At 38.9% G+C, this 7,977-nt stretch overlaps 1 non-coding gene across 1 annotated transcript; it reads left to right on the forward strand.

The window, feature by feature from the left end:
- Window positions 1-3,493: 3,493 nt before the first annotated feature.
- LOC148555441 (small nucleolar RNA R71) lies at window positions 3,494-3,601 on the forward strand. The gene has a single exon (XR_015888036.1). It is a non-coding gene; the product is annotated as a small nucleolar RNA R71 (small nucleolar RNA).
- Window positions 3,602-7,977: the final 4,376 nt, after the last annotated feature.

The raw sequence follows: 7,977 nt of genomic DNA on the forward strand, positions 1-7,977 counted from the left end.
CTCATTATCATCATCATTTTCACATTCTTATGCAGTACCTCTTTCTTTCTCTGTTCAATCATACTGTACAAACTTTACATCTTTCACTTTTACAACATCTTAATTCAAACCCATTTCTCTTTATCACATTACTCTTTTCTCTTTGTCTTTTTACTTTGCTCTGATTACTCTTTTCTCTGTATCCCTTTATTCTGCTCTGGTTACTCTGTTCTCTGTATTTTTTTACTCTGCTCTGATTTCTCTGTTTAACGTATGTATTTAAAGCTTATGTAAATTTCGGTATGAATAGTTAGTCTGTCCCAAGTATAGGTTCATTAAGTCTATACTGAAACAGTTTAACTTTTCATATAATACCTAACCCTATTCGCAATTCCAGGACTAACTATGTTGCCCTAGTTCGTTCACTAGTCTCTGTCTGTTTTTCTGTCATTAAAACTTTACAGACTTTTTCTTGGATTTTTATCTTTTCTTCAACTTCTTATCTTTTATTTATCTTTGCCTCACTAATATATTTTTACCACTCCCTAAGTGTTTTATGAAAGTAATTATGAGATTCTGTGATTAAAGTTGTCTTTCTAAAGCTTTTACAGAAAACTGCCTTTTCTGTATTATTTTATTATTTTTATTAAAATATTATTTTTAATTTAATATTATTATTTAATATTTTATTATTATTTATTATTTTATTATTAAATTTTTGAAAATTAACTTACTTTTACTTTTAACCTTTAAAATTCATTTTTTACCACCCGTAACTTTTAATATTTCTACTTTTACCACCCTAACTTTCAGAAATTACCATATAACCCCTTAAACACCAAAAATTTTACTTCCTTGCCCTTTTAAGGATCTAAAGCCTGTTCTTCATTGTTTTTCATCACACTCAAAGTGTTCTTCATGTTCTTCATAAATTCTTCAGATTCTTTCTCTGTTTTTACCCGTTTTTCAGTCTTTTCAGCAACCGATTTTTACTATAATTCATAATAAATTAGCAGCCACTAAAACCCCATCTTTTCTACATGATTTTAACACAAATTGAACCTCAATTTAAGCTTAGGGTTTCGTTTTTCCAGCTGCCCAAGAACATGAACTTTAAAGCTTGAATTTCATCAAATTTCATCAAAATTACACCAAAATTTCAACAAGAATCACTCATATAAATCATCAATTTCAAGCACATCCAAACCATATCATAATCACACAACTCAAACACAATCAATCAAGATTAAATTCATCAATCCCTACCTGGTTTTGCTGCTCCTAATTCGGTTAAACTTTTAGGTGGTCCTTAAGCACTTTTTCCTCCTAAATCACATCAAGAACAACTTTAAATCCAAAAACTCTCAACTGACCAAATCTCACTCAGTATGTTAGGAAGAGATATCTCACCTTAGACTTACTAGAAATTCACGTTTCTTGGCCCTCAAGTCAAGTTAAGCATGATTCCTAAGGAAGAACATCAAGAAAACACATGTTTTGCATGGTTTTCCTTGAAAACCGAATTGAAATGGGAGGGAGACAGCCATCTCACCTTATTTCCAACCTTGATAAGTCACATGGTTATGTAGAGGAAGAAGAGAGGATCATTTTGGTGAAATCGGAGTTTTGATTTGAGTTTTGGTTCAGAAGAAATCAAGCTTTGAAGATTAAGTGTTCATGAAGTTTTCTCTCTTTTCTCTCTTGTTATTTTCGGCCAAAATGATGAAATGAGACAGCCTTGGAGGTCTTGGGGGTGTAAGGTGAGTTGTGATTGGTTGGCTTGGAGGTGGATTAAAATAATATTAAAATATCTCTGGTGTACAACTACTAAAACTAGGTGTATCGGAACACTCGTAAAAACATCTCTAAAAATTATTTTCTGAGCTACTAGAATAAATGAAACTAGTAACATATTTATTATGAGAATAGTACATGTATAATGAGGCCTTAGAATTGCTAAATTCATCAGAGAGTGTTGGTGCTAAGCTGCACCAGTAAACCGTAAACCCGGTTAAACCGATTTTCTGTTTTTAACTAAAACTGACCAGGTAACCTTATAATATTATTCAAGAAGCTTCTAATACTAATATAATGATAATATCATCCGATTATATCTCTTCTCTCATAAATCGAGTTCGGTTCGTCAAACTGAGACTATTTACAAAAAACCAAATCAAAACTTCTAACCGATACGGTTCAAAAACCAGGTTCTTCGTGACCGCGTTATCGAGCTTGTCTCAGAAAAGGTTATAACTTAAAGATGACATAATGACAATGAGGATTGAGATACTTGATGATATATCAAAGGTTTTCCCCTTACTGATCTTCCGAAGAAATTCGTACTTTCAGAAAAGATTCGCATTCTCGAAAATCGGGGTTGTTACATAGGGAGGGCGTGATTTGCAGCCTCTGCATCCCTTGGTGCTTCATTCTGTGGTTGAGCTTCCTCTTCTTCCACTATGTCTTGTACATCCTCTTCTTCTTCATCATCTTCCACTTCCACCACATCCTCTGCTGGCACGTTTTCTGGTGGGTTTGGCTCCTCATGGTTCCTCTCTTGTAATGTGGTTACGGACCTCAAAATGATGGCGTTGATGCCACCCTTGGGATTAGGCAGTGGTTGAGAAGGAATTCCATTAGAGCTTGAAGGTTGATGTATGGAATTAAGTGAGGAATCCATCCGGGAGACGAGAGCTTGTAAAGTGGCAGTCAAGCCATTCATACTAGACTTCAGCTACGCATGCATGTCTTGTTATCCTTGCACAAGAGAATAGAGCATCTCGTCATTTGATGAGGAATTAGAATAAGCAGTCTGAGAAACGTGTTGTTGGGTTTGCTGGGGTCCTTGTGATTGTCTTAGGTGAGGTGCCATGTAAGGTTAGTTCTGATTCTGCTGTCTGTTGTTGTTATTGTTATTCCACCTCTGGTTTCCATTGTTGTCTCTGCCTCCTTTGTTAAAGTTATCCCTCCAGCCATGGTTGGAATTATCTCTCCAGCCTTGGTTGGAGTTGTCCTACCATCCATGGTTATTGTTGCCACCTTGGTTGTAGTTGCCACCTTGTTGATTGTATCCTTGATTCGAGCGGTCATAGAAGTTGTTAATGGCTGCCACAGTGTTGTCTTCCTGGAGCTGCAGACATTCATCAGTATAATGACTATATTCAGCACAGATTCCGCATACTCTTTGTAGAACTAACTGTTGGCTTTGTTGTGGTGAAGGCTGAGCTTGTTGTGCCTGTTGTTGATTTAACTGCATCTGCTTCAATAGGTTGGTCATTTCATATATACTCTGTGTTAGAGTAGTAGTTTCTTTGCTAGAGGAAATCTCTGCAATAGCTTTGGGGTTGCACCGCTGTCTGTGATTCCTAGTGGACTCAGCTAAGTCATTGATCAGTTGCCATGCTTCATCTGTGATTTTGTACTTTTTCAAAGAACCATTACTAGCACCTTCCAGTGTAGTCTTATCCTGGGGGTTCATGCCTTGAGTGAAGTAGCTGATCAATACTAGTTTACCAATCATGTGATAGGGACATGCGTCAAGGAGATTGTTGAAGCGCTCCCAATATTCATAGAGAGTCTCTGATTCACCTTGAACAATGCAAGAGATCTCTTTTCTCAGTCTATCTGTGACTTCAGCTGGGAAGTATTTTTCTAAAAATTCTATTCTAAGCGTATCCCAGTTGGTAACAGTTGCTTCAGGTTGGGAGTAGTACCACTCCCTCGCCTTTCCCTCAAGAGAAAATGGGAAAGCGGTTAACAGAATAGAAGTTTCATCTGCACCATGACGCCTAACAGTAGAACAGGCTGTCTGGAAATCCCTAAGGTGCTTGATATGCTCTTGAGCAGGTAAGCCATGAAACTTGGGGATCAAGTTGATTAGTGCGGTTTTTAGTTCAAAATCTGTAGCTGCAGTCGGGTGATGCACTTGATACGGCTGCAGTGTAAAATCTGGGGCTCCAGCTTCCTGGAGGGTAATTCTCCTAGGTACTACCATGGTATCTGCACGTGAATCAACTGAATCAGTAGTAAATGAGCTTGTCTCGCTCTCAGATGGCGGTTCAGATTCGCCCTCAGATGGGACTGTGAATTGATAATAATCACTTCACCACCCTCAGAGGCTAACCGACGTCGAGTTCGTCTAATATGTGAAAGAGTTCTTTTAATTTCAGGATCAAATGGGACTAAACTCGGATCAGGCAATAAACGCGTCATTCAATGAGAAAGACAAGTAGCTCATGGTAACAGAAGTAAAAATAAAATATGTAAATAAAAATAAAATATATATACTAATTAATAATTTAGCACACTATTTCAACTCCCCGGCAACGGCGCCAAAAATTGATGCGTGGCAGAAGTTAACCAATTTAGAGATTTCAATTAAGAGACAGCGTTGCACGTATAGCTCTTAACCGGCTAAGATCTGCCTCACCAATTTAAAAAGGATTGTCACAAATTTTAGAAATAAAATACTGGGAGTATGAGTCCCAGGTCGTCTCCCAACGAGTTGCAGGGAAGAGTGCTATTTTATTAACTAGGGAGTTTCAGAAAAATTAAGTTTTGATAACGAATAATTAAAATGATTAAAAATTAAAGCAATAAAAAAAATAAACTAAGAATAGTTATTGATACTCTGAATAAAAAGCCTTGACTGAGGGAATAATTAAATAGAACTTCTATCTTTGTTGGGATCTTCTCAAATGTGGTGTAAAAAGGTTGTTGTTCTCACTCGATTTTCCCTTACTAAATAAGGAAAGGTATCGTGATTAAACTAACTCTTACCCTCAATTCCTAGTCCTCTCCCTTGGGGAGGTCTAGTGCTAGTAGGTATAAAATTAGCTAACAACGTCCAATTCAACCAAGCACTTGAGCATTCTAACTCAAGTATCTCCTTTTAATCAACCCCCATGTCAAGTAGAAATTTTACTCCATTGACATGAAAGAAATAATCATAAAAATATGAGAAGACATAATTAAATAAAATGAAATAGAGAATTAAAATTAATTAAAATAAAAACAACTTCATATATTAATAATTCTAAAACGCAACATAATTATCTTAATAGAGTCAATGAGTAATTAATTAAAAATAAGGGAGTAAAGAAACAAACTAAAGTAATGTCTTCAACGGAGGTAATGGCTCTTCAACATCGACAATCCAAAGCAAAAGCACAAACTATCAATGTAACACTAATCTAGATTCAGATCTAAAACTAAGAGTAATCCTAATGTGATGAATCTCAATGTGTGTGGATGCCTCCTTGAGTTTCTGCATGTTCCCTAGGTTTAGTCTGTGTTTCTGGGCCGAAAACTGAGTCAAAATGCGGCTCGAAATTGCCCCCAGCGTATTCTGTAATTTTTGCAGATCGCGCAGGTCATGCGTACGCATCGTCCATGTGTTCGTGTCATTCAGCGATTTTCCTTGTCACGCGTTTGCATGGTTCATGCGTTCGTGTCATTCGTGCAGACTCCAATCCACGCGTTTATGTCAGGCACGCGTCCGCGTCATTGCGAATTCTCCATTTCGCGCGTTCGCGTGGGCCATGCGCTCGCGTCATTGCTCGCTGGTCATCTCCTTAGTTTTTTGTGTTCCTTCCATTTTTGCAAGCCTCCTCTCTAATTTCCAAGTCATTCATGCCCTATGAAGCCTGAAACACTTAACACACGGATCACGGCATCGAATGGGATAAAGGAGAATTAAAATACATAATTAAAGGTCTCTAGGAAGCAAGTTTTCAACCATGGAGTGATTTTAGAAAGGAGTTGTAAATACATGCTAATCATATGAATAAGTGGGTAAAGATTTGATAAAACCACACAATTAAACACAATATAAATCATAAAATAATGGTTTATCACTGATCTGGATAAACTGTGCGTCGCATGCAATGCGGATGCTTGGCCACGCGATCGCGTGGCGGATGATAATTTCAGGTGACGCGGACGCGTGGGTCACGCGATCGCGTGGCCTGATTTGTGCTGTTGGTGCGAGTGCAGCGTGCGTTCGCGCAACTCTCTGTTTTAAATGCATTTTGCCAAAATTTAGGGTGACACGATCGCGTGAATGGCCAAATTTTGAAAAACGACGCGGCCGCGTAGGGTACGCGTTCGCGTGGTAGGGCTGGTGCTTCCAGCATCATTCCAGCCCAACTCCACCATAACTCTCTGCCATATACTTATTTACGTCGATTTTGCAGGGCCACGCGTTCACGTGGGTGATGCGCACGTGTGGGGAGGCTATTTTTAAAACGACGCGGTCGCGTGGGCATGTTTGTGCCTAAGGCATGCCTCCAGCCATGCTTTCGCGTGACTCTCTGCTTCTTTTCTTCCTTGTTTCTAATGCACCTATGACGCGGACGCGTCAGTGACGCGGACGCGTCGTGTGCATTTTTTTATGTAGTTTGCAGAATGCAAAATGCAGAATGCAGATGACTATGCAGAAATTATGAATGAACACGAATGAAAATAAAATAAAATAAAACTAAGAACAAAAAGGAAAAAATATACCATGGTGGGTTGTCTCCCACCTAGCACTTTTAGTTAAAGTCCTTAAGTTAGACATTTGGTGAGTCCCTTGTTATGGTGGCTTGTGCTTGAACTCATTTAGGAATCCCCACTAGTGTTTGTAATTCCAATAGCCTCTGGGATCCCACACTAGTTGCATAAAGCCTTCAAGCAAGTTAAAGCAAGTGACAAGGCCCCATGAGTGTTGATTGCTAGAATGAATTCCAGGGTCCCAAACCTTACTTTTGCACCCGTCTTCTTGTTGATCATCATGATTCCATCCGGGTGGCACACAATTTAAATTCTCAATGAAGTACCCAAACGACTTCCTAGACCCATTTAATCGAGCTCTACACCAATCCTTGCACTTCAACTTAGAGTGTGCAACCATATTGAACCTTGCAGGGCAATTCATACCACTAGCCATCTCCCTCTTACTCTTATAGCCACAAAGAGCTCTAAGTTGCCCATCCATCTCAAGCAAAGCATATTCAAGTGAGCTAATTAAGCTTAGAGATGAGAGATTTACACACTTGAATGAAGGGTTTGATGGTGATGGCTTTGGAAAGGTCTCCGACAACCTTGGCAAGGTGATTTCTAGCTCCATTCCCTTAAGCTCTTCCTTGACAACTTCCACCTCCTTACAATATTTTTCAATTTCAACATCTTCCTCTTGGTAGCCTTCTTCCAATTCGATCTCTTCTTCATTGTTTACCAAAGGCATGAGAGGTTGTGCTTCTTCTTCTTTAATCTCCATCTCTTGATCAACCTCTTCAAAGTCTTTAGCCATGATATGCCTTGAAGGTTGTACACTCTCTTCAACATCAAATTCAAACATCTTGGAAGGAGGTTCTATGACTGGACTTTCCCATGGAGGTTTAGCATCTCCTAAGTCTTCAACCACTTCTTCCTCTTCAATAATTACTGCTTTGTCCAGTTGTTTTAGTATAAAATCATACTCATCCCTGATGATTTTCTTTCCATGATAACTTCTTTCAACTATTCCTTCATCTTCAAGGGTCTCTCCTATCTCCACATTTTGGGCCTCCTCTTGCTCTAAGACAAAATCAGACTCCTCCTTGATGTCTTCCATTACTAATTCTTCAACCACTCCTTCGACTTCAAGGGTCTCTACTATATTCATTTGTAGGGCCTCCTCTAGCTTCTTATAAAGTATGGATTCGCGAAGATGATTCCTTCTTTCTTGTTCCAAATCAATAGCATAACTGGGATCATCTTACTCTTGGATTGATGGATGTGGGTGCTCTTCCATGGAGGGTGGTGATGGGATGAGAAGATTATTATGTGGTTGAAAAGGAAGTGCACTAAAGCTTGAGGGTTGAATATTGGAGGTAGAGGGTTGGTTCATGCGGGATATAAGTGCTTGAAAAGTAGAGGTGAGACTAGTGATAGAGGCAAGTGTGGTATGAAGCTCTGTTTGCCCTTGGTGAATAACACCAATGGTGTTGTCATCCAGTGGAGGTTGGGGTGGATATG

The sequence above is a fragment of the Arachis ipaensis genome, chromosome B6 (genome assembly GCF_059453495.1).
Source record: "Arachis ipaensis isolate K30076 ecotype BB chromosome B6, ASM5945349v1, whole genome shotgun sequence".
Taxonomy (NCBI): domain Eukaryota; kingdom Viridiplantae; phylum Streptophyta; class Magnoliopsida; order Fabales; family Fabaceae; genus Arachis; species Arachis ipaensis.